This window comes from Geotrypetes seraphini, chromosome 3, assembly GCF_902459505.1.
Source record: "Geotrypetes seraphini chromosome 3, aGeoSer1.1, whole genome shotgun sequence".
NCBI lineage: Eukaryota > Metazoa > Chordata > Amphibia > Gymnophiona > Dermophiidae > Geotrypetes > Geotrypetes seraphini.
In genome coordinates, this window is record NC_047086.1 from 266,464,086 (window position 1) to 266,491,823 (window position 27,738).

Here is a 27,738-nt window from a genome sequence, read left to right on the forward strand (position 1 = left end):
AGCGGGCCTCCTGAGCCAGGAAGTTGTTCCAGGTACCTCCCTGGCAACTGACATAGGCTACTGCCATTGCATTGTCAGAGAAGACTCTGACTGCTTGGCCCTCCAGAGTCTTCTGCAAGTGCATTAGAGACGGCCAAATGACTCTAAGCTCCAACCGGTTGATCGACCATTTCCACTGAGAGTGCATCCAATGCCCCTGAATGGGACGTCTATTGCAGTGGGCTCCCCCATGCTGAAGGCTGGCATCTGTCATCACCACGACACAGGAGACAATCTGCAGTGGTACGCCCTTGTATAGCAACTGTGGAAGAAGCCACCAATCATGCTAGCCCAAGCCTCCAGAGTCCAGGAAAGACTGGTCTGTAAAGCATCTCTGTACAGAGCCAAGCGAGAGAGTAAGACATGCTGGAAAGGATACATGTGTGCTCTCACCCAAGGAAACACATCCAAAGTGGCAGCCATGGATCCCAGGACCTGAAGATAGTCCTATACTGAACAAGCTGGTAAATTCAGAAGGGAAGAAATCTGGGAACGCAGTTTCTGTCTGAGCACCCCTGGAAGACAGACGCAGCCTGTAGCTGTGTCAAAGAGAACAGCCAGGTATTCCAGAGACTGTGTAGGTGAGAGACCATCCTTTCTGTAACTCAAAATCCAACCAAGGTCCTCTAGCTTCTGGATCACCACATCCACCATATGTCGACTTTCGGCCAATGAGGGAGCTCTGATTAGCCAGTCATCCAAGAAAGGGTGTACTTTTAGACTCAGCTTACTTAAGTAAGTCCGTATAACCATTATCACCTTGGTGAAAGTACCAGGAGTCATCGCTAGTCCAAAGAGCAGAGCCAAAAATTGGTACAGTATAATCTCATTATAATGGACTCGCTTATAGCTGAACCTTGCCTATAGCGGACGAGATCCGCTGGTACCGGCCGAGCGCCATTATAAACATACAGAAAATCATCGAATATAGGGGACTCGCATATAACAGACTTTCAGATATAACAGACAACTATTTTGGTCCCGAGAGCCACTTTTAGCTGTAATTTTCTTCGGCTATAACGGACATGCAGGCTCCGCCTATAAGGCGCGTGGCATGCCGGTGATATAGTATCAAAATGCAGCCCAGAAGAAAATGATAGAGTATTTTTATTTCCAGTACAGCACAACATAATGCTAAATGACCAAATGCAACTTCTGCAAAGACTCAGAAATAAGATCCGGCAAAGCTACAGACTTAAATAAGCACATAACTGTGGGAACATCTTCAGGTTCTAGAGCCACTGAAGAATCCAAAGATCCAGCATACAGTCCTTGAAGCGCTGCACCTGTAAATAAGGGGTCAGCAAGCTAGTCATCAGTATCAGGCAGACCAGGAACAGCAGCTGACTGAGACAAGGACATCCCCATAGAAGCAATGGCACTGAGAGATGCAACTGAGGGTGAGCGGGTCTGCGCAGAGGAAGAATGCCTGTCATGAAATGCATTCCACCACTGTTTCAGAAGCCCTGATAAAGTCTCTGACTCCAGGGGTGCATAGTTACCCTCCAATGACTTAACAATGTGTTTTGTATGCTGCGGAGGGACTACAGTCTTGTACAAGGAACTATCAGCCATGCTGACCCCCCAAAATAAAGTCACTCCATCAGGATAGCTGAGCATTTTGTCACTTGCTTGATCAGGGGAGAGGCTAAGCTTTGAGCTGCCTCCCATCCCTGCTGTGCCATGCGGCATTTGGCACAAGAACGCTCCTGAAGCGCCACATTTGTACAATCCTGGCAAGAATTCACATTACAAAATTTGAGCCACAAATTGCCGTTTAGGAGAACCAGGAGAACCTTTAAAAAATAAAAAATAAAATCCAAGATAGCAGCCGCTATGAAATTCATGCTAAAATCTCAATATTTTTCACACTTACTAAAGTTTAATAAATGGCAATTTTAGGATTTTTCCGGTGGGGGAAAACAGGGGGACCTTGAAAACCTCACTTATCAGACCTCTCGATTCACTTCACAGGCTCGGACTTGTTTGTGGAACTGTACTGCAGGAATCACTGCCTCATGCTGGGAATGGCTCTCTGCAATGCTGGTCTGCAGGCTGCCAGTCAGATCCTATGCCTGACTGCACCTCCACACCTATGGACCGACGGACATGTACCAGGATGGGCAAAGGTGAGAAGACACAGCCAGCAATCTGCGAGACACCGCTGAGCCTCTATGGGTGCCTAACAGCCTGCACAAGCCCCTTACTTAACAGTAGGTGAGACAACTTCAGGGACTGCCCCAAGTTCCAAAGAAATCTAAGAAGACAGGCTAACAGGTACCCACTGGAATTGGCCTGTCAGCCACAGACTGAATTCTGTGTACTTTCAATGCAGGCAAAGCTGAATAAACACTCCAAGCACACGAATCCCGATAAAGAGGACTAAAAACACCAAATAAAATAATAAAGAGGAGAGAGCATAACAAACACACTCCTGCTGGCACGCGTGCACAAGGAAAAAACTGTATGTGGAGCTAAGGAGCTCAGTGAAGTACAGAAAAGGCACAGAGAAAAATCCGAACTGGATTCCTTCTGCAGATGGCACATGGCCATGAGGACACTACTCACTTGTCTAGAATGTCTCACCTATTGCACTGGAAATATTCCTTAGCCTATAAACACAGTGAAAACTATTTATTGTGATACTATATAAAATATTCAATTCTACTGTTCAATAATGTTTATTGACTTTTAAATCACAAACAGAACATCCACACACTCCCCAAGGCACCGACAGAGCCAGGTTTCATAAATGTATACATCAGTCTGACAACATGGGAGAAGTCTTAGGCAGCTGGATGCACTGCAAAGGGGCCTAAGGCTCCAATTGGCCAAGGCACCTAATGTCTCTGCTATGGGAGAGGCCTTAGGTTCCTGGGCCAATCAGAGGCCCCTCTCTGGTGCAGTCTAGGATGAACTGGGAAGGAGATGGCCCGCCATTTTGAAGAGGCATCCCTCCTGTCATCACTCAATTTAAAGTGCATGGGGGTGTCGGGTGGTTGATGCAGGGGTGGAGGACCCCAACGGCGGCAGGGAGTGGGCTTCCTTCATGCCGTTCTTCAGCTTAAAGTATGAGGATGCTGTTGGGAGGCAGAAGACCTCCAGCAGCGGAAGGGACTTGGCATCCCTCCTGCCATCCTTCAATTTAAAGTGAGGAAGGTTGTCGGGTGGTTGGGGGACCGGCTTTTGTTTTTTGTGTGTGTGGTTTCTCACTTTTTGACAGGAGGAAGGAGCTGTACTTAGGAGGAAGGAGCTGTACTTAGCGATTACTCTTCTGAGCAAAAGCTAGGAAGTTTCTCCTCCCCCTTGGTGATTCCCTACACAAAAGGGTAAATTCTATACATGGCGTTCTGATTGAAGGTGGCAGTAGGCGTCCTATAGCTATCTAACCAGTCAATTGGGACGCACATTTTTTTTATTTTTTTTTTAACATCCCGAGGCAGGCTAGCTACATTGTAGGTGTCTTCATGAGCTCAGGGAGGCATGTAGGGCCGCTAGGCTAAGCTTGGTTTCGGCCAGAAGTGGTCTTAGGCAAGCTTAGGCAGCCCTAGGGCCACCATAACAAAATGCTAGCCTATATTTCAAATAGATGCGGCTACTGAACTGATCACGGTAAGGGAATCTCCTTGCCACGATCAGTTTAGCGGCTGTGGCAAGGACCCGCACCCCCCCCCCTCCACACACACACACACACGAAGACTACCAGCAGGAGGGATGCCCAGTCCCTCCTGCCAGAACCCCGAAGCTGCCCCCACCCCGAATATCCGCAGCAGGAGGAGTGTCCATTTCCTCCTGCCACCAACCCCCAAGACATACCCTAACAAGAGGGATGCCAGTCCCTCCTGCCAGAACACCTCCCCCCTCCCCAAGCCCACCAGGACCCCAAAGTACCTTGTTTTAAGTTGACTGGCTGGATGCTTCTTCCATCCGTCTGGCTGGCCTGCCTTCACTAAATGGTGGGCCTGTCCCGCTTGCATATTGTCCACATGAGCCACATATGCCACAGTGATGTCCAGAAGGTGCTTTTCTAACCAAATAAACAGTACTTTTGCCTCTAGTTGAAGTGATGTGCTTCTGGTGCATCCCTGTCGGCTGTGGCATTTTCTGAGAATACTCTTATGGCTCTGCCTTCCAACACAGACTGCAGGTTTCACAGGGTCAGACAAACCACTCTCAGTTCTAGTCTATCAACCAGTTCCATTGGGATCTTGTCCATTTCCCTTGCCCAGGGTGATCCCAGCCAAACCGACTGGAATTCATTGTCAGAGTGACCCAGGACTCAATCTGAAGTGGAATCCCTATTGCTAGAGACTGTGGGTCAAGCTACCAGCTCATGCTGTTGCGAGCAGTCTCCAACCAGGGTAGTAGGGCCCTTAGGGAGTCTCTCTGAAGAGACCAATGAGACAACAGCACATTCTGAAGTGGACACATACTTCTATGGCAGCTGCCATTGATCCCAGAACCTGTTAGGTAGTGCCACGCTGTAGGTGCTGGCTGCAACAGTAGGTTCATAATTTTACCCCAAAGCTTCTGTCTGAGTACCTCTGATACAAAAACTTGGCATTCCACTGTGTTGAAGAGAACTCCTAGGTAGTCTAAACATTGAGTGGGGACTAACTGGCTATTTTGAAATTTAAAAACCCAGCCCAGACTGCTGCCACTGCTCTTTCTCCCTCTTCTCGAGAGGGGCTCTGATGAGCCAATAGACTAGATAAGAATGAACCAGCCAGCCCACCCTGCAGAAATGAGCTGCTACCACCACCATCACTTTGGTAAACATCAGGTGTGCTGTTGCCAGTCCAAAAGGTAGCACTGAGAATTGATAGTGATTCTCCAACACATGAAATCTAAGGAACTTTCTGTGCTCTGTGAAAATTGGAATGTAGAGTAAAGCCTCCTTGACGGATCCAGATCAGCCAGACAGATCTCACTGCCCCTGTCTGGAAAAGAAAAACCCTCAGGGTCGAACTGACATTTTTTGAGATCCAGAATGGGCCTCCAGTCGTTGGAATCTTTCTTGGGAAGGACAAAGTATTTTGAGAATCTGTCTGAGCCCGAGTGTTCTTCCATATGCCATGTCCCAGCTAAACTTGAAGTTTCTGCTTCCCTGTTTGGCTCAATGCAGAAAGTTGTGCAAGGGCGCCCTTCTGTCATCCATCCTTTGCAAACAAGGCATGATATAGGGGAATTAGAGTCAGAGGACTCCTTCCCTGGCACTCTGGAAGCAAAATGAGGTCTTTTGGAGAAGTCTGAGAACTTCAGAAAAAAAGAACAAGAAAATCCAAGTTGGTCACCGCTGATGAATTTTAGTGCTAAAAAGAGGTTAAAATCATCTCAGGGCTGACTAAAAACCTCAAAAAACAGGATTTTAAGGTAGGGGAATCAAAGATCTAGCTGTAGAAACAGTTTTTTAAAAAAGATATTATGTACACTGTAAGCTCTTTTGCAGATGATAGGTGAGACATTCTAGACAAGAGGGTAGTGTCCCCATTGCCACATGCCATCAGCAAAAGGAAACCAGTTTGTATTTTTTTTTCTCTGTGCCTCTTCTGTACTTCACTGAGCTCCTTAGTTCCAATTACAGTTAGTACCCAAGCACCAAGGGCCACCAAATCAATGCTAAGTAAAGACAATCATACTAATCAAGGTCATAAATAACTGTTCTGCTCAAAGGAGCAACATGAGAATATCAGCTTCAATCAGCCAGTAGAACCTAAAGGGAGCTCAGAAAATACTCCTGCCAAAAAGAGGAACATAGATATAGTAAACTTCCCGGCCCCAAAGGGCTGACTGTTATTCAAGTTACAACAAACATGAAACAAACTGAGATAATACTCAGGAGCAGGAATGACAGGTGGGAGTCTAGAATATCTTACCCATCTACTAGAAACACAGAAACATGATTGCAGATAAAGGCCAAATGGCCCATCTAGTCTGCCCATCCGCAGTAACCATTATCTGTTTCTCTCTCTGAGAGATCCCACGTGCCTGTCATAGGCCCTCTTGAATTCAGACACAGTCTCTGTCTATACCACCTCTTCTGGCAGACTATTCCATGCATCTACCACCTTTCTGTAAAAAAGTATTTCCTTAGATTACTCCGGAGCCTATCACTTCTTAACTTCATCCTATGCCCTCTCATTGCAGAGTTTCCTTTCAAATTTAAGAGACTCGACTCATGCGCATTTATATTACATAGGTATTTAAACGTTTCTATCATATCTCCCCTCTCCTGCCTTTCCTCCAAAGTATACAGATTGAGATCTTTAAGTCTATCCCCATACGCCTTATGATGAAGACCACAGACCATTTCAATAGCCTTCCTCTGGACCGACTCCATCCTTTTTATATCTTTTTGAAGGTGCGGCCTCCAGAATTGTATGCAATATTCTAAATGGGGTTTCACCAAGCCCAACACCTCCTTTTTCCTACTAGCCATACCTCTCCCTTTGCAACCTTCTAGCTTTCACTGTCACTTTTTCAACGTGTTTGCCACCTTAAGATTATCACATACAATCACACTCAAGTCATGCTTTTCTGTCGTACACAAACTCTTCACTCCCTAATTTGTACCGTTCCCTCGGGTTTTTGCAGCCCAAATGCATGACCTTGCTTTTCTTAGCATTAAATTTTAGCTGCCAAATTTCAGACCATTCTTCAAACTTCACCAGGTCTTTCTTCATGTTATTCACATAATCTAGTGCGTCTCCTCTATTGCAGATTTTGGTATCATCCGCAAAGTGGCAAATCTTACCTGAAAATCCTTCAGCAATATCATTTATAAAAATGTTAAAAGGAACAAGCCCAAGAACAGAACCTTGAGGCACAACACTAGTAACATCCCTTTCCTCAGAGCGATCTCCGTTGATCACTACTTTGTCGCCTTCCACTCAACCGTTCTTGACCCAGCCCGTCACTTTGGGACCTATTTATTAGACGTCTGTGTGGAACACTGTCAAAGACTTTGCTAAAATATAAATACACCACATCTACCGCACATCCTCTATCCAATTCTCTGGTCACCCAGTCAAAGAAATTGATCAGATTTGGAAGAGAGCTTACCAGAGTAAGTACATAATCTCTTTTTTCAGTGCAAAAGGCGAGACAATCTAGACAAGTGGAACATATAAAAGCAGTCCCCAAAAAGCCAGGGTGGGCTGCCTGCGCCGACCCTCAAGACTGAGGACCCCAAAGGTAGAATCCTGTCTCGCTGCCACATTCACTGCATAATAGGCCAAATGGGTGTATAGAGGACCATGTTGCCACCGTGCAAATCTCCTCAGGGAGAAAGCTCTAGCTTCAGCCCATGAAGAAACCACACATCTAGAAGAATGTTGCTGGACGGAAACAGGAGACTGTTTCCCCAGAAAGCATACAGGCTTATGAAAGGACCTCATAGATCCATCTGGAAATTCAGATCTTAGTAGCGGGAGCTCCCCTCTGGACAGAATAAGTCAATCCAAACAAATAGTCAGAAAGACAAACTCATTTGGGACCACCAAATAGCAAAGAAGCACTCCATGCACATTCAGAATCTTCAAAACACAATCCTGAGTGTTTGAACCAGTAGGCTGAGAAACAGGCATACGTACTTCTTGATCAAAATGGAAGAAAGAAACCATACGCAAGAAATCCCAGGCTCTGAGATTCGGAGAAATGATTCATTTCAAGAAAGAGCCTGGAGTCCGAAAACACGACAGCAAACAGAAAACCCATCTGGAGTGTCAAGGCCAAGAGGGAAGCATCCCAAAAAAGTCTCAAAGGAAGTCTTGGATAGACTATTCAGCACCAGGATCAGCTCCCAGAACGGGAATGGTAGATAAATCGGTGGTCCAATGCGAAAAGCCTCTGTCAGATATCAGGCAATGTCAGGGCGAGACGCCAAAGAGAAAGGACAACCACGGGCATGAATACAGAATGGGAATGGTAGATAAATTGGTGGTCCAATGTGAAAGACCCTGTCAGATATCAGGCATTGTCAGAGCGAGACGCCAAAGACAAAGGACAACCACGGGCATGAAAACAAGGGAGCCCAGCCACTTGGACCCAAAGGGACGCTGCAGAGAGGCCTTGATGAAGACCAATCTGATGCAAAGTCAGCACCACCGCAAGTGGTTTAGAATACAGCTCAGCGTGATCCTGAGTGCACCAATGTTGGAAGTCTCCCACGGCGTAGAATAAGCAGATACAGCAGATAACTGCATAGACATGAGCAGAGTGTCAAAGACCACAGCAGAAGCACCCTTGCAGACTAAGGTTGAACGCTCAAGAGCCAAGCTGGAAGACCAAAATGACCTAGGTCCTCCACAGAGACCAGACCCTGCTGAAGAAGGCCAGGAGGGATGCACAACTGAAGGCACCTGCTCTAGTGAAGACGCAGCAGAGCTCTATATAATGGCATGCAAGGCCAGTCTGGAGCAACAAGAATGACACGTCACGGATGGATCTTGATCCGCCGAAAGACTCAGCTTAGCATGGGCCAGAGAGGAAGACATACAGGAAAATTTCTTGAGGCCATGGTGGCACCAGAGCATCAAAACCCCCACTTCGGAGCTTGGACATTCAACTGAAGCATCAAGCTGCTTGCATATGCTTTGCCATGACAATGAGGTCGAAGCAGGACAAACCCCAGCTCCACACAAGGGGCCAGTGCCCATTTGCCCTGAACCAAGGGCTCTCTGCTGAGGAAGTTGGCCTGAACAATGTCAACCCCACCAAAGGAAGGCAACGAAAATGGTTAGGGATTTGAACATAAAGAAGTATGAAAAGAGACTGGAAGACCTAAATATGTATACTATAGAGGAGAGGAGAAACAGGGGAGATATGATATAGACATTTAAATACTTGAACGGTATTAATATAGAAAAAATATTTTCCAGAGAAGAGAAAATGGTAAAACTAAAAATATTTTCCAGAGAAGAGAAAATGGTAAAACTAGAGGGCATAATTTGAGGTTGCAGGGAGGAAGACTTAGGAGCAATGTTAGGAAATTCTTCTTCACAGAAAGGATGGTAAATGCCTGGAATGCCCTTTCAAGGGAAATGGAGAAGAGAAAAATGGTGATGGAATTAAAAAAAAGTGTGGGATAAACATTGAGGATCTCTAATAAGAAAACGAATGATATAAAGAAGTGTTCTTCAACCTTTTTACACCTATGGACCGGCGGGGGGAAAAAAAATTGGACTGGTAAACTACTAGGACTGAAATTTAAAAACCCCATTTCCGCCCCATCTCCGCAAGCTCGGTCCTCACAAACCATCTGATCCCATCCGCACATGCCTCAGTTATGATTTTATATTGAATGTATTTTTTTAAAGTATAAAAAGAAACAATATTCTGTACAATTGTCATTTTATAAATACAAATAAGAGGGGATCACGTGATGCAGTGAGGAGAGAGGACGTGAGTTCCGCAGCTCCCGGGCCCTCGCACACATTTAAGCTGAATATACTTATCTTTGTTTGGCATCTGGATATTCTACGGCTGTCTTTATCCCGGATCTCCAATGGACTCTTTTGTGTCTAAGTCGGGAGGCAGTAGAGCCAGCAGATCGGCGGTAAAACCGAAAGAAAAATTGCCGCCGGTGGTTGACAAGATGGCGGAGTCAGGCCCATCAGCTGCGGCAGAGTTTACGGATGAGCAACTGAGACAGCTTACCTCGGCGGTCCGAATCGCTATGGCCCCACAGATAGATAAATTATCGGGACAGATTTTGCATCTGGAAACGCTGCTGGGAGATACTGTGACCCGCACTACAGAACTTGAGACGAGAGTCTCTGCATCGGAGGATTCCGCGCAAGCCATGCAGAGTCAAGTTATTCAACTACTGCGGCGTTTGGACGACACAGAAGGAAAATTGGAAGATCTCGAGAATAGATCTAGACAGGATAATCTTCGATTTATAGGTGTCCCTGAAACTGTGTCGGATCGGCAGCTTTCTACTGCCTTTAAAGATTGGCTTGCAGCAGAGTTTCCATTGCCTTCGGGTATGGGTTCTTTGTGTTTGGAGCGCATTCATCGAGTGGGCCAATTAATAGAGGATCGTCAGCGGCCGAGGGTAGTAGTAGCAAAATTGCATAATTACCTCCACAAGATGGAAATTTTAAGGCAATACCGTCTCAAACGAGATATCCTTAAATATGAGGACTCCTCTATTCGGATTTTTCAGGACTATTCCATGGCTCTTCAGGATCGGCGTCGGAAGTTTCAACCTTTGTGTACTGCCTTAGCTGCAAATAAGACCCGGTTCCTGTTTTTGTATCCGGCTATTCTAAAAATACATTCTAATGGGGTCTGGAAGTCCTTTGACTCTGTAGAGGATGCAAAAACTTTTGTGGCGCAGCTTACCTGAGACTGTATAGGGATCTTATATTTGGGTGGGACTATATGTTACCTGGTAGTGATTTCCATTCTGTGGGAGTTATTAGGGTGTCTAATACTGTATGTTTCTGAGTGTGTGTGTGGGCCCGTTGCATTTTACTGATCCTTATGGGCTCCACTGGGTGGATCCTTTTGGTGGGTGTGGTAGATGGGGGGTTTTTGGGAAAGGGGAAGAGGTGGGATCTGGGTGGGGTTTGTTTTTGGAGTTGTTTGGGGTATGTTTTGGATACTTGGGTGGGGGTATATCCAGAGTTGCCTGGGAGAGTGGGGATGGCAGATTTGATAGATTCATTTTTCTCCTTTTGGTTAGACAGTTATGATTATTGTGTATTTCTGGTCACTTGGTGGCTTGTAACCCTTGGGGAGGCTGGGCTCCCGGGGTCAGTTTTCATCTGTTTTGGTTGGTACATATTTCCTGAGTTTACTGATGAGTACATCCTTTAGGCTGGTCTCCTGGAATGTGGGGGGTATCTCCTCTCCTGTTAAGCGACAGAAGATCCTTGCTGCGTTACTGCGTACTAAGGCTGATTTGGCGTGCCTCCAGGAGACCAGGCTTACGGATGAAGAACATTTGAAGTTACGTAGGTCCTGGGTGGGTGAGGTATTCTTCTCTTCCCCCACGGGGCGTCATGGTGGGGTGGCACTGCTCCTTCGTAAGTCTTCTCCGATTGGGGTCCAGGTCCTAGAAAAAGACACATGTGGACGTTATTTGTTGGTACGTTTGCAGATAGGGGGTGTACGGTATTTGTTACTAGTGGTGTATGGGCCTAATTCCACCCCACTTCCTTTTTTTCAGAGTTTAATCGCACTTCGCACCAAATATCCTACTGATCCTCTTTTGTTATTGGGCGATGTTAACTTAGTTATGGACCCTGAGCTTGATAAGTCGTCTACTCCTCGGACTTCTTTGGGGTCACGGGGGCTTTTACTCTCAAATTTTTGCTCCACTTTAGACTTAGTGGACCCCTGGCGGTTATTGCATCCAGAGGTACGGGATTATACCCATCTGTCCCGTGCCCATGGATCTTGGTCCCGCCTTGATTATGTCTTTGTGTCTTCTTCCTTATTCTCCCAGGTAAAGGCGGCACGAGTGGGCTCGATTCAGATATCGGATCATGCCCCAGTTTGGGTTGATCTTCAATTGGAAGATAATTTCGTTTGTTCTAGCCGTTGGCGATTTCCGGCTTATTTGAAGCAGGATCCTGATTTTCAATCTTTCCTTTTGGCGCAATGGGAGGAGTATGTTAATCATAATGAACAGCATCGAGAAGATCCATCTTTATTTTGGGAGGCAGCAAAATCTGTCCTCAGAGGCCAGGTTCTATCTTATGTTTGTTTCCGTACGCGGAGAATAAATAGAGCGATTGTAACTTTGGAGCGCACTTTGCGGGTAGTTAAGAGAGCTTTTGTAGCTTGTCCTTCGGCGACGACTAAAGAACAGTAATTGGCTTTGCAGACAGCGCTTAATTCTCTGTTACACTCACGCTCCCAACGTTGGTCCACCTACCGCAAATTTAAATTTCAGCGCTTTGGTAATAAACCTGGCCGACTGTTGGCAAAGATGGTAGATGAGTCTACGGGTAGGAAATCTATTCTGGCCTTACGTTCGGCAGGAGGGCGAGTTGTGACTCGCACAGATGCTATAGCGGAGGCCTTTCATGATTACTTTGCTGCCCAGTATAGTAGTCATTCAGCCTCCTCTGGGGATATGATTTCTGATTATCTTATATCTTCAGGGATGCCCCGCTTGCGAGCAGAGGCAGTGTGTCGTTTGAATAGTCCTTTACAGGCAATAGAACTACAACGGGCCATTAAGACTAGTAAGCTGGGTACAGCCCCAGGGCCCGATGGCTTTTCATTAGAATTTTATCGGATGCTGGAGCCTCATCTATGTTGTCCTCTGCTTTCTTATTATAATAGCGCTGTGCAGGAGGGTGCTTTCCCATGTTTCGCGAATGACGCTTCCATAGTATTGCTTCTTAAACCGGGTAAGCCATCTGATCTTCCTGGCTCGTACCGTCCTATTTCGCTGCTTAATGTGGATGTTAAGCTTTTTTCTAGGATTTTAGCTGATAGACTTCTCCCTTTTCTACCTACTTTGATTCATACTGATCAGGTGGGATTTGTCCCTGGAAGGCAATCTGTCTTAAATGTCCGTAAGATCTTGTTGGCCTTAGCCCATGCTCAGCAAGCTAAACTCCCTACTTTGTTGGTAAGTCTTGATGCAGCCAAGGCATTTGATAATGTCTCATGGGATTATCTTTTTCGTACTTTAGACTATCTTGGGATATCGGGCTTTTATCATGCAGCTTTATGTTCTCTTTACGTTAATCCTACCGCCTCTTTGATAGTCAATGGCCTGCTCTCAAACACCTTTTCTATTAGACGGGGGACACGACAGGGGTGCCCACTTTCTCCTTTACTTTTTATTCTTACTTTAGAGCCGTTATTGTGTACTCTTCGGCATTTTGATGCGGTGCGTGGACTGACTATCTCTGGGTAGGAACTTAAAACTTTAGCTTTCGCGGATGATTTGCTGCTTATTTTAACGAATCCTGCTCACTCCTTAACGGTGGCGCTGGATCTCATTGCGGAATATGGATTTTTCTCAGGTTTTATCATTAATCTTGAAAAATCGGTGGCTTTGCCGTCACATTCTTTTATTTGTGAACAGTGGAAGGGTGAATTTCCTTTAAAGTGGGCTGATGGGGCTATTAAATACTTGGGTGTGTATATTCCCTCTGATCTTTCCTTATTATATGATATTAATGTTCAGCCCTTGTTCCATAATTTGACCGTTCGTTTACGTTTGTGGCAACCCTACCCTCTTTCTCTTATGGGAAGGGTGGCCCTTCTCAATATGATAGTTATTCCCACCTGGCTATATGTGTTTCAAGTTTTGCCGCTTTATTTATTGAGTCGAGATGAGACCAAATTCACCCGCTTGATTCAGCAATTTTTATGGCGGGGCCGTCGTGCTCGGATACCTTACTTACAGGTGGCGACACCTACTTATAAAGGGGGTCTGGGCCTGCTGAATCTTCGTTATCTCACCGTGGGCTGCGGTATGAGGCATATCAATGACTATTTCAGAGGTACATCCGATTTTACTAACACATTTTTGGAACTTCAGTGTTTTTCGGGGGAGCATTTTAGTGCTTATTTACATTCTGTCCCCTCCACTCTTTCTTCTGACTCAAGGATTCGGGTGTTTGGCCTCCCCTTGCGTAGGGTGTGGAAATGGGTATGTAAATTTCATAACATTAGTAATAGTGAGTCCCCTTTCCTGCCTATCCGTTGGAATAATAATTTTTTACCTGGTACTAAAGGGTCCTGGTTTGCGAGGTGGGAGGCACGGGGGTTGCAATTTTTATTTCACTTGCTGTTGGATGATGGTTCGATAAAATCGTTTGACCAATTGTGTCAGGATCATGGTCTTGAACTTGCAGATCGTTTTGCCTATTTGCAGATTAAACATTATGTGCACTCTTTGTCCCGGGCTAATTTATGCCGTGCCAGACACGAATTATTATCTGATGCCTATACCTTCGATTCTCAATTGAAGGTTCCCCTTCGATTCCATCATAGGCATTTACAAGATGCAACCCTCCTGCCTGGATATGAAGGGCTTCGGACATCATGGTCACAAGATTTGGCGATGGTGTTCTCAGAAGACTTTCTTTCTTGTGCTGGTAATGTTACGGAAATACATGTACTTTTGGGAAATGCAATACAAATTAATATTTCGGATGTATGTGTCATCCCATAGGGCATTTTGTGCAAAATTTCGACCTACTGACTTTTGTGACAAATGTGGCCAGGGACCTGCTACATTGGGACACATGTTATGGCACTGTTCCGCTGTTCAGGTCTTTTGGACTAGCCTCTTTGTATATATTGGGACAATTTGGAGAGCAACTATCAGAGCGTCATCTACATTGCTTTTTGGAGTTGTTCCTTCTCATCATCCCAGATTGCCAGGACTGAGTGCTTTTCTTCGCTGGTCCATTCTGATGGCGTTGAAGTGTATTTTCCTGCGGTGGTTGGATTTGGAAGCTCCGGATATCTCGTTTTGGCGTACACAGATGATTCTTCTATTATCTTGGGAACGTAGAGACATTTCTGATTTTTCAACTTTACGGGGACAGCGATTTACAACAGTGTGGGAGCCTTTCTGGAATACATTGACTTCGGTGGCCAGAAGTCGTATTTTAAATTGTTGAATGTATCATTTGCTATCCTATTTCTTTTGTACTTTGTGTCGGGAACTCTGGATTGGGGGGTTGGGGGTGGGTGGAGGGTGTTTTTTCTTATAACTAACTTGGAGTGCTACTTTTCTGGATGTTTTAGTTTTCTGTGTTATCTTGTTGACTCCAATAAAAATTATTTGACTATAAATACAAATAAGAGCAAGGATCAACAAAACCCCTGTCTCCCCTCCCCTTCACATATATCCTCCTCTACTATCAAGAAAACTAAATAAGCCAAATTATTACAGAATGCTACACAGATATATCATGCTAACAGAATACCGCAGTCACACATAGCAGGAATAGGGTTAGGAGAGTGCAACTAGGGCAACTGTCCCCCTGATCAAAGAGAGCCCTAAGCCACTGCCTGGACTTTGCAGTCCCCAGTTATGTCTTAACACCAGCTCTAGCAGGATATATATTTCAAATCTGATATATTCTAATCACAAAATAGAAATAAAATTATTTTTTCCTACCATTTGTTGTCTCTGGTTTCTGCTTTCATCTTCTTTTTACTCTCTTCAATCCAGCATCTGCCCCTTCCATCCACTGACTGTCCTCTCCCCCTTCCTTATGGTATCTGTCTTCTTTCTATGCCCCTCTCCCCTTTCCATCCAGCCTGTGCCCCCTCTCTCCTATTTACATGATTTATTCCAGCTTCACTGCTCTCATTTTTATCTCTCCTACACCAGATCTAGCATCTTTGTCCCTCTCTATTTCTCTGCTGACCCCCCTTCCCATCTCTCTACTTTTTCATTCCTGTCTCTTCCCTTCCCTTCCTCTAATCTCCCTGCCAGCTGTTTCCTTTCTTTTTCCTTCTCTCTTCCCTCCTCCCCCTGTCCAGCAGTAACTCCCTTCTCTTTCCCTCCTCCCCTCCAGGTCCAGTAGCAGCTGTCCCTTTTTTCCCTTGTCCAGCAGCTTCCCAGACTCCTTTCCCTCCTCCCCTCCCAGCAGCATCTCTCCTTCCCTCTAGGTCCAATAGCAGCTGTCCCTTTTTTGTCCAGGACCTTCCCAGACTCCATTCCCTCCTCCCCTCCCAGCAGCATCTGTCCTTCTCCTTCCCTCCAGGTCCAATAGCAGCTATCACTTTTTTTCCCTTGCCCAGCAGCTTCCAAGCCTCCAACAGTGGCTTTCTCCCCTCCCAGCAGCTGTCGGTATTTACCATTGCAGCGATTCAGGAAGGCAGCCTTGGGTCCCTTGATGGTTTCCGCCGCCTCTAAGGAAAGAGAAAGTTGCATCATCAGAGGTGGCAGCGACTCAGCAAAAGCCTCAAGGCTACCTTCCTGCGCAGACCAGCAGGAATTTTCTGCGGACCGGCACCGGTCTATGGACCGGTGGTTGAAGAACAGTGATATAAAGAACTAAGGATGGTATTGGACAGACTTGCACAGTCTGTGTCTCATATATGGTGATTCGGTGTAGGCTGGAGAGAGCAGCAATGGAAACTCCATTAACTTGGAACATGAGGATATTACTGGTCAGACTTTACAACAGATATCCTACAAACAACAGGATGGTTGGACAGGCTGGAGTGAGCTTGGATAGCAACTTCAGCATTTGGAACCTAGGACAATATCAGGTGGACCTTATAGTCTATGGCCGAGAAATATCAAAGAAGAGACAAGTTAATTTAATCATGTATGTTTAATGGTAATAACGAATGGGCAGACTGGATGGACCGTACAGGTCTTTATCTGCTGTCATTTATTATGTTATTATGTTACATGCACTGCTACGAGCACCTGGAGTTGGCTTTCCGCCAACAGAAAGAGAAGGTGGGCCTCCTAAGCCAGAGAATTGTTGCTAGAACCTCCCAGGCAATTGACATAAGTTACTGCCACAGATTGTCAGAGAAGACTGACCGCTTGGCCCCCCAGAGTCCTCTGCTAGTGCCAGCTGAAGGCTCTGAGCTCCAACCGGTTGAACAACCATTTCCACTGAAAGGGCATCCAATATCCCTGAATGGGATGCAAAGTATAGCAGGCTCCCCAGCCATGAAGGTTTGCATCTGTAAGCACCACGACCCAGCAAATGATCTGCAATGGTACATCCTTGCATAACGATTGTGGGAGAAGCCATCAATAAGGCTGGCCCAAACCTCCAGAGTACAGGGAAGACTGGTCTGTAATGCATCCCAGTGTAAAGCCCACCGAGAGAGTAAGACAAAATGGAAAGGATATATGTGTGCTCTTACCCAAGAAACAACATCCAACATGGTAACCACGGATCCCAGGGCCTGAAGACAGTCCCACAATGAAGGAGATGGAGAAGGGAAGAAATCTGGAGAACACAGAATCAGTCCACATGTGACTTGCAGCTGTATCAAAGAAAACACCCAGGTATTCCAAGACTACTTGGATGAGAGACTGCCCTATCTGTAATGCACAATCCAACCAAGGTTCTCTAGGTAAGCTGTTACAATTGCCATCACCTCGTCAAAGGGACAAAGAGTCATTGTTTATTCAAAGGCCAGAGCCAAAAACTGGAAATATTTATTCAAGACGTAAAACCACAAGCAACTGAGATGGGCTGGAAAGATTAGACTGTGCAAGCATGTTCCCATGAATCCAGAGAGGCAAGGGACTCTCCAGTGGACATGTAAGAGAGCGGAATCTTGAGAGCCTCAAGTGCGTGCTGCAGTTCCAGTATGGGCCTCCAGCCGTCGGAGCCATTCAGTAGCATAATAAAGCATATGGAGTATCTGCCGGAGTGCAAAAGATTGGGCGGCACCCAATCTAGAACTTGAAATTCCAGCAAGTGATATATAGTGGCCTGTACTTGGAGCACCTTATCCGGATGCCCTGCGAGACATTCCAAGAACCAACTGGTCAGAGGACAGGTGAATTCCAATTTCAGCCAAACCAAATAAAGTCCAGAACCCAAATGTCGAACCTACAATCTGTGGAGGGGGGTTCCCTAGCCTAGCGCACTGCTTGCAGCTCACTGACTCTTCGAGCAGATGTGAGAGCAATGAGAAACACCACTTTCCAAGTGAGATATTTCAGATGAGCCATAGGCTTGGTTCAAAAGGAGGCTTCTTCAACTGAGCAAGAACAACATTGAGATCCCAAACCACTGGAGGTGGTTTGAGAGGAGGTTCGACATTGAAAAGTCCTTTCATGAATCTGGAAACCACAGGATGAGCAGAAATGGGTTTCCCTTCAATAGGCTGAAGGAACATAGCAATTGCTCTAAGATGTGCTCGAATGGATGTAGACTTGAGGCCAGAGGTAGATAAGTGCAGAAGATAATCTAAGATGGAAGACAAGGAGGTATCACAAGGCTCCTTGTTGTGAGAGATACACCACATAGATAATCTAGTCCATTTTTGGTGGTAGCATTGTCTAGTGGTAGGCTTTCCGGAAGCCTCTAAAACATCCCAAACAGGTTAAGAAAACTGAAGAGGAGTTATGTTGAGAGGTACCAAGCTGTCAGGTGTAGAGACTGCAGGTTGGGATGAAGAACAGATCCCCGACGCTGTGTAAGCAGAGATGGAAAAAACTGGTAGAAGGTACGGCTCCCTGCTGCTGAGCTGAAGTAGAAGGGAGAACCAGGGTTGCCTGGGCCACTGAGGAGCTATTAGAATCATGGTGGCATGATCTGTCATGAGCTTGCCAAGAGTCTTGAGAATGAGAGGGAATGGAGGGAACGCATACAGGAAGAGATTCGTCCATTCCAGAAGCAAAGCACCTGCCTCAAAGCGATGAGGAGAGTATATCCTGGAGCAGAACTGAGGCAGTTTGTGGTTGTGGGGAGATGCAAAGAGATCTATCTGAGGAGTTCCCCACTGAGAAAAAATGTGATAAAGAGGCAACAAATTGAGTGTCCATTCGTGAGGTTGCAGAAGATGACTCAACTTGTCCGCCAGACAGTTTTTTTCTTCTTGAATATAGACTGCTTTCAGGAAGATGTTGTGATGGATTGCCCAGTCCCACACCTTTTGAGCTTCCTGACAAAGAGGGAGAGATCCTGTTCCTCCCTGTTTGTTGACGTCGTACATGGCAACTTGATTGTCTGTCCGAATAAGGACTACCTGGTCGTGAAGAAGATGTTGAAAAGCTCTGAGAGCATTGAAGATCGCTCTGAGTTCCAACATATTGATATGAAACTGACAATCTGTGCTGGACCAGTGGCCTTGAGTACGGAGACCGTCGAGATGAGCCCCCCAAGTGTAGGTCGCAGAATCTCTCGTGAGGACCTTATGATGAGGGGGTGTCTGAAACAGTAAACCTCTGGAGAGTTTGGAAGAGAGCATTCACCAGTGGAGAGACTGTCTCAACAAAGTAATAACTGTAATGTGTTGAGAGAGTGGATCGCAAGCCTGTGCCCACTGAGATGCCAGTGTCCACTGAGAATTTTGAGGCGACATCTGGCAAAATGAGTCACATGAACGGTCAAGGCCATGTGACCGAGTAGTACTATCATGTGTCTCGCTGAGAGTAAAGAAAGGGAAAACACTTTGCAGCAAAGTTGAAGGAGAGCATCCAGACGCTGCTGAGAAAGGAATGCTCTGAGTTGGATAGTGGCCAGAACAGCTCTGATGAACTGTAGATTCTGAGAGGGCTGAACTTGGGATTTGGGTTAGTTGATTTCGAATCCCAAGCTTTGTAGGAACCACGTAGTCCGTTGGGTCACAACAATAACCCCCTGAGATGTTGAATCCTTGATAAGCCAGTCATCCAGGTAGGGGAATACCTGAAGATCATGGTTCCGCAGAGCTGCTGCCACCACCACTAGGCACTTGGTGAACATTCTGGGAGATGATGCCAGGCCAAAGGGTAGCACTCTGTACTGAAAATGCAGATTCCCCACCTGAAATATGAGGTATTGTCAGGAGGCCGGATGAATGGGGATGTGAGTGTAAGCCTCCTAGAGAACATAACCAATCGTTCTGATCTAGAAGGGGATAAAGGGATGCCAGGGACAACATGCAAAATTTTTCTTTGACCAAAAATTTGTTGAGAGCCCTGGGATCCAGTATGGGCTGCAGATCGCCCGTGTTCTTCGGAACTAGGAAATAACAGGAGTAAAAACCCCTACTCTGCTGTTCCAAGGGAACTTCCTCAATGGCACGAAGATGAAGCAGAGCTTGCACTTCCTGAAGAAGAAGGGCGGTCTGGGATTGATTGGAAGGAAATTATCTTGGAGGAAGCTCTGGTGGAATCTGAGTGAAATGAAGAGAGTATCCTTCCCTGATCATTGACAGCACCCAGAGGTCAGATTTAATGGTCTCCCATCGATGATAAAAATGATGGCGATGACCTCCGATGGGAAGAGGAGAGGACAGAGGCAGAACGATGGAGGTTATGCTCTGTTTGAGACAGTCAAAAAGGCTGAGAAGCTTTTGGTGCAGCAGAAGGCTGAGGTTTCTGTTGCTTCAGCTGTTGTTGCAGTTTCTTGGGAGGTGCTCGAGTGTAAGGAGCTGCCCTTGGAGGATAACAACTCTGATAGGATGGAAAAGGTCAAGAAGGCTTGGAAGGAGATTGTTTAGGCTTTGGTCTGACGATGGAAGCAAAAGATTTCTCATGCTCAGACAACTTCTTGGTGGCAGCCTCTATCGATTCATCAAAGAGATCATTGCCTTCATAAGGAATATTGGCCAATGATCTTGAATGGTGGGATCCATGGTGCGAAGCCAGGAAAGGCGGCGCATCGCTACTGAGAAAGCACTGACCCTCGAGGAAAGTTCAAAGGCATCAAAAGATGACTGAAGAAGGTGTAACCTGAGTTGTGCTAAAGTAGCAATGACTTGCTGGAACTCTTAAAGCCTTTCTTGACCAAAGTCTTTAGAAAAACCAGGGAGTATATCAATAAAATACTTGAAATAAGTAGTAAAGATAAAATTATAATTTAAAACCCTGGAGGTCATCATCGAATTTTGATAAAGACGATGGCCAAACTTGTCCATGGTCCTACCCTCTCTGCCAGGAGGTACAGTAGCATAGATCCTGGAAGGATGACTCCTTTTTAAGGAAGATTTCACAAGAAGGGACTGATGAGATAGTTGGGAGTTCTCAAAGCCCTTGCAATGTACAGTTCTATACCTCGATTTCAACTTGCCTGGAACAGCAGGAATGGCATAAGGAGACTCCAGGTTTCGTCTGAGAGTCTGAGAAAGAAGCCTGTTAAGATGAAGTTTGAGAGACTCTGCAGGAGGCCGAGGTAAACCCATTTCCTCTAAATACTCTTTAGAGTACTTAGAACCAGAGTCCAATTTAAGATCCAGGTCCTCAGCCATTTGACAGAGGACGGAGGAAGGAGGAAAAGGACAATTGATCCACAAGAGGTTGGCCTCAAGAGGGACTTGACCTCGAGGCGCCTCAAGTGAAGAACGAAGATGAGGCCTCTCTGGAGTATTAATATCCTAGCGAATAAACAGATTGGGGCAAGGCACTGGAAGAAGCGGAGCCTTCAGGTTCTGCTATTTGTGTCCTGGATCGAGGAGTTGGAGGCCTCGAAGAGCTGGAAGGCCTGGACAAGGAAGGCTTCTCTCTGAAGGAGGACCTGCGCCTCGATGAGGGCCTCGACTGGCGATGAGAGTGCTGCCTGGAAGCAGGTCTCGTGCGAGGTCGAGGAGACTTCGCCCTATGCCTCGAAACAGGTAATGCCTTATGTGAGGATATAGGGCTGGAAGCTGTAGATCTAAGTCCCATAGACTCTGTGGTTTGGATCGAGGTATCTCGAAGCACTCCCAAAGACTCAGCTCCATGTATGGAGTGTGAGGAATCCAGACAAGACACTTGCAAAGACTGGACTCCTTGCATAGAGTGTATAGATTCAGCTCGAGGCACAGGCAAGGACTCAACCTCTTGTGAGACTGCTGAGTGCCCAGGCTGGACTGCAGGCAGCAGAGTCGAGGCAGGGCTATATTTGGTCAGTAACTGAACAAATTCCCACTCTAAAATGGTCTGGATGGTAGCCTGCAATTGTGGATCCGAGTGTGAAACTGGACCACTTGCTGAGGCTAAAGGCTCCAAAGAGGAAGAATGCTTCAACTTGGAGGAATGATGTTTAGGTAGTTTGCGAACCACCGCTAGAACTGTCTGCTGAGGTATCTGACCTGAGGGAAGCTCAGGAGAAGACTTACTTGAGGTCGAGGACGTTCCAAACGAGGAAGGTCTGATGAGTCGAGGTCGAAGTCGTGGAGGCAGGAGGACACCCCATAGCAGGCCTGACAAAATCAGAGGTCGAGGTCGAGGGTGTAGTAGGGGTTTCCATACCGAAAATCTTCTCCATTTGAACTCGACGTTTGAGGGCTCAAGGTTGAAGGGTAGCACAGCAAACGCACAACTCTGGGCAACTGTCAGGCCCAGACACTGAAGGCACCAGCGGTGCCGGGACATAGAAGGAAAAATAGCCACTGCAAAGTCAAAGCCCACAGGCTGAGGGCATGCGACAGACCCCGCAGTCACTCGACAAAAAAAATGCAACTTTTTTTTTATTTTTTTTACAATGTCCAAAAGAAAAGCACAATGGCACAGTAATAAGAAAATAAAACATGAGCCGCGGCTAGAGAAGACACGAAGTAAACTAAGTTCCGCGCAAAGCGTCAAAGATGGACTTCTCGGCTCCGCGGAAAACTGAGAACTGAGGAGACACGCCCTGTGCTGGGCGGGAAGGCACTTCCACGGTGCGGCAGACTCTAAACTTCTGAGTTTCTTCAAGCAAGTCTGCTTGCGAGGCTGTCCGCATCCGGGCTCTGTGGATGACATCACCCACATGCAAGAATAGGCTGCCTGCTTGTCCTGGGATAAATATATATATATGAAGGTAAATCAAAAAGTAACGGCAAAATACATTTAACGGCTTTAATAGAAATAACTGTGAGCAATTGAACATATCACTTTTCCACATAGTCCCCATGAAAGACAACGGGTGACGGGTCTTAAGCACGCAAGACAGACGCATGCCGACAAATGAGCACTGACAATTCAGCGCAGGACTTCATCGCGCTGAAGAAAAACCTTCTTTTAAAGGGCTCTGATGGGGGGTGTGGGGGGGAACCCCCCCACTGTACTTAATAGGGATTGTGCTGGCGTTGGTGGGTTGTAGGGGTGTAACCCCCCACATTATACTAAAAACTTAACTTTTTCTCTAAAAAATAGAGAAAAAGTTGAGTTTACAGTATAATGTGGGGTTACAATCCCCCAACCCCCCCCCCCCAACGCCAGCGCGATCACTATTAAGTAAAGTTGGGTGGTTCCCCCCCACACACCCTGTCAGAGCCCTTTAAAAGAAGGTTTTTCTTCAGCGCGATGAAGTCCTGCGCTGCATTGTCGGCGCTCATTTGTTGGCACGCGTCTGTCTCGCATGCTTAAGACTATGAACCAAGACAACGTATTTGTTGTATCATTCAACTAGCTTGTGCATTCATGCAGTGAAGAAGTTTTTCGGCTGCTCTCAAAGCCAGGTGAGCACTCTCTTTGGCTTAAATCATCACCTCTTATCTTTGGGGGGAGGGGTTTATTTCCAGACTCCCCCTTGAACAACAACTCATACACCAAGACACAGACAATTTAAACCATGTTACATATTTATTTACTTACTTAATTGCTACAACCGACAACAACTGACAGTTCCAAGAATTGAAATCCACAATCTGGCATGACTGTGAAGAAATCATGCCCTAGCCAGGACTAGAATCAGCAGGTTAGAGTTCTAAGGATCAGCCAAAAGGAGATTCTCCTAGAGGCCAAGCATAGAAGCTTAGTTATCATGTTTCAGCTGCAATTATCTCTCACCAACAGAGGGTGATTATTTTACTATACATTACTCTTAGAGGAAGTGAGGAAACTATGACTTTGGCTTGAATCTTACAAGAAGCACCTCACAAATCTGACATTCTAATGAAAAAAACAAAACTCAGCCTTGTGTACTGATACTGAATGTCATGGCATGTTTCTTTTGTCTGGAATTTAATACAGACAAGGAATACTGAGATCAAATGCTGTACTTGGTATATCGAACAACCGCAAGCATACAAACAATTCCCCTTCTAGAACTCTGGAAGATGGCAGCATCAGCTTAAGCTCTGTGTAAGACTATCATAAAAAAGTTCTTTTTAAGACAGCCCATTACATCTTCGGTGCTATTTCTTCTAGTGCCTAGCTCTATGAATGAGAACTCGGTGTGAATACTTCCAGTGATCACCTGAAGATCTGACTTTGCTTGTTAAATTGATTAGTAAGGACAGATCAGAAGAGGCCTAGTGCTGACAGTGGCAGTTGGACTGTGAATTACTTTTGAAGAAGCAGCCTGCTGATATCAGATGATTCAGAAGAGGCTTAATGCTGATAGCGACTGTTGGACTGTGAGTTAATTTTATGAAGTAGTTGGCTCTGGTCCGCCCTATTTCTGTCCAGTGGGGGTACCGGCATTTAAATTTAAACAGACTCCTCAAACTGTACAGCTGAACCTACTCACTTTAGAGTCTGCCAGTGAAGAGGTAGTGTGGGAGCTCTGCTCAGTCCCTCTTCCCGATCAGCGGAGGACTCTGCATTTAATTTAAATAGAGTCGGGGTCGCGTGACGCTCGGCTCAGAATCCTTATACTGAACAGCTGAACCCAACCCACTTTGGAGTCAGTAAGTGAGTTTTTCATTGACACCTTTACCTCTCCCTCTTACTGCTGGGCTGGGTGTGAGCTTGCTCCGCCCCTTAGTCCCTTGCCGGGAGCTCTGAAATTGCTTCAACTGAAAGCTGCAAGGAGCCATCTTGTAACTGCTACTGCCCTGCCTTGCTTCCGTCGAGACTGCCTGCCTGCTCCACTGTGAGAAAGTGTGGCCGCTGACTGCCAGGATAAAATCCAAAGACTTCTGTGGTGTTTGTGCTGCTGATACGCTCTGGATCAGCTGTTAGCTGTGTGGAGAAGAAGAAATCTGAGAGGCAGTTTGTGCGTTACGATCTGGGGCTGTTGACTAGTCTGAAGTCTGAATTGACTGCTTTGTTGGAGGTTTTCATCTGTTCTGGCATCCAGCCACCGTTCCCTGCTCATTGAACCGAGTTTTGATCTACACCTCCTCCCCACAGCCAGACGGAAGAGGAGACTCTTTGCCTCAAGCCACTGCAAGGAAAGCAGCCACCGTTCTCCACCCCTTCTTCCCAGAGCTCACAGCTCATTTCTCTTCCGCCCTTAGGGGCTCCTGTTGTAGCATGCAGTCAACTTCTTCTTCAACACACAACCAAGTCAATACACTGTGCCCCCTTCTAGCCATCACACTCATACTCCCCATGATGGCATACCACATACCCACCATCACTGGCCAGGGTCGATATGGAGACCTAAGAAGCTGCTACCGCACAAAGCCCAAGAAAATCAATACCCACAATCTCATAAAGATCAAAACTGACACATATGCCCCCATTGCACAAAATGTCGCAGCAGCCCTAGTGAATGCCAGATCCGTAAACGACAAAAACCTCGTACTCACAGATGCCATTACAGAGTACAATTGGGACCTCCTACTAGTGACGGAAACATGGCTCAAAGACAATGATGGAGCCACCTTGGGTGCGTTATGCCCTCAAGGCTACCAAGCACTGGCATGCTCCCGTCCCAACAAGAGAAGGGGAGGGGTGGCAGTGATCGCCAAATCCAAGTTAAACCCACGCCAAATACACTCCATAACACTACCAGACCTAGAATGCCTCGTTTTCTCAATAGGCCACAACAAAAAAATTACAATCATACTAGTCTACAGAGCACCCTCTTCTCCTATGTCTGTGCTCAATGAACTGCTAACCATTATAAGCAACCTATCCGTAATCCATAAACAAATTGTAGTCCTAGGCGATCTCAACTTCGCGGACTACTCAGAAGTCACGGGCGCCCCATGAGATTTCATCAAAACACTGTCAGATCTGGGACTCACTCAACAAGTCACCTCTCCAACTCATTCCTCTGGAAACACACTGGACCTAATCTTTCTCCCAGACGGCCCACAAATTGACCAGAAAACATCCTCGCCGACAAACATTGTGGTCCCCTGGACCGATCACCATATAATCACGTTCAGCCTGCACACCAGAGTTAAAGAGGCAGCAGACCGAACAAATTCCCAGGAAACAATTACATTCGACCCAAAATCAGTAAACCCAACCACATTTTCCCACGGTATCTCCAAACTACAACTAGGCACTAACTCCCTAGAAGAGAAGGCACTGACCTGGCACTCAGGCATTAAAGCACTCTATGAGAACCTAGCAAAAGTCAAGGTGATTAAACCTAACTCACGACCATTCTCTTCACCCTGGTTTACAGAAGACCTGAGAGTACAAAAAAGGAGAGTTAGAAAAGCAGAAAATACTTGGCGCAAAACTCTCAGTGACCAGGACAAATCCTCCTGGAAAAACTTGCTGCAAAACTACAAACTAGCCACCCTTGAAGCAAAGAAAGCTCATTTTACTGCTCTACTATCAAAGTACCCAAGCAGATCGAGGGCCATCTTCTCATTAACGAAAAACCTATTCTCCTTATCCCAAGGTCCAGTGTATTCCCTGCAAACGAACCTAGACTGCGAATCCCTCTCCACCTTCTTCCATGACAAATTATCAAAGATACGCGCAAATCTGGACTCTGAGGCCAAAGCACTCCCATACATCCCAGAGACTGCCCAAGATGACAATCCACCCAAGATGGAAACCTTGAACAGTTTCACACCGATCTCCCATAATGACCTCAAAACAATAATCAACTCCGTATGCCCCGCAACCTCGATCCTGGACCCATGTCCATTCACTACACTGCTGAACACAAATGAGTTATTCCTGGAATCCATCCTACCCCTAATAAATGAGTCCCTTATGACAGGTGTAGTTCCACGGAGCTGGAAATCAGCCATAGTAAAACCACTCCTGAAAAAAACAACCATGGACCCAGACAACCCAAGCAGCTTCAGACCTGTCTCAAACCTCCCATTCATCTCAAAAATATTGGAAAAGACTATACTCACGCAATTGCAAGACTTCATGGAGACAAACGCCACCCTCTCCAACTTCCAATCGGGCTTCAGGAAACATCACAGCACAGAAACTGTGCTTTTGGACATCCTAGATGACTGCTGGAAAATCCTAGATGATGGAAATGATGCATTGCTGGTACTATTAGACCTCAGTGCCGCCTTCGACACCATAGACCACTCTCTCCTCTTGTCCAGGCTAAAGTCCATTGGAATCCGTGACAATGCACTTCAATGGTTCTCTTCATTCCTGAACGACAGATCACAGAGAGTCCTACTAGGAAAATCCTTATCTGAACCCAAACCACTCCACTATGGAGTGCCTCAGGGAGCTTTACTTTCACCTCTCCTCTTCAACATCTATGTCAAACCAGTACTGGACATAGCGGGTAAACACCGCATCAGAATCCACTTCTTCGCTGACGACCTACAACTCTATCTTCCCCTAGGCCGTCACCGAGACACACAAATCAAATATCTCCAGTCTTGCTTAACTGAAATAAAGTCTTGGATGACCGTAAACAAATTACAGTTAAATGAATCCAAGACAGAACTTCTCTGGATCCACAAAGATTTATGCGTATACCCCCGTCCATCCTTTTCCTGGGCCACAAACACCCTTACACCCAAAGACAACGTCCGCAGCCTAGGAGTAACTCTTGACTCTAATTTATCAATGACAGATCACGTATCCAAACTAGTATCATCCTCCTTCTACTACCTCCGCCAGCTAAAAACCATATGTGCCTACTTCTCAGAATCTGAATTTGCCCAACTACTCTACGCTTTTGTTCTATCCCGCATACACTATTGTAACGCTCTACTAGTGGGCCTGCCTACCAAAACTCTCTCCCGCCTCCAAAGGATGCAAAACGCTGCAATCCGCCTTCTGAAAAGCCTAGGCATCCGCGACCATGTTACCCCTGCATTAGCTTCCATGCACTGGCTGCCCATTCAAAAATGCTGCACCTTCAAGGCCCTGCTCCTCGCTTTCAAAACCTTCCATGAAACTATTCCATACTACATGAAAACTAAACTACAAATCTACTTCCCAAAACGACCACTGAGGTCCCAAGGAGAAAAACGACTGACCATACCTTCTGGTCGCTCCCT

At 46.2% G+C, this 27,738-nt stretch overlaps 1 protein-coding gene across 7 annotated transcripts in view; it reads right to left on the reverse strand.

Annotated features, from left to right (window-relative positions):
• Positions 1-27,738, reverse strand: part of ARID4B (AT-rich interaction domain 4B) — an 852,780-nt gene that overhangs the window by 430,021 nt on the left and 395,021 nt on the right. The window lies entirely within an intron of this gene.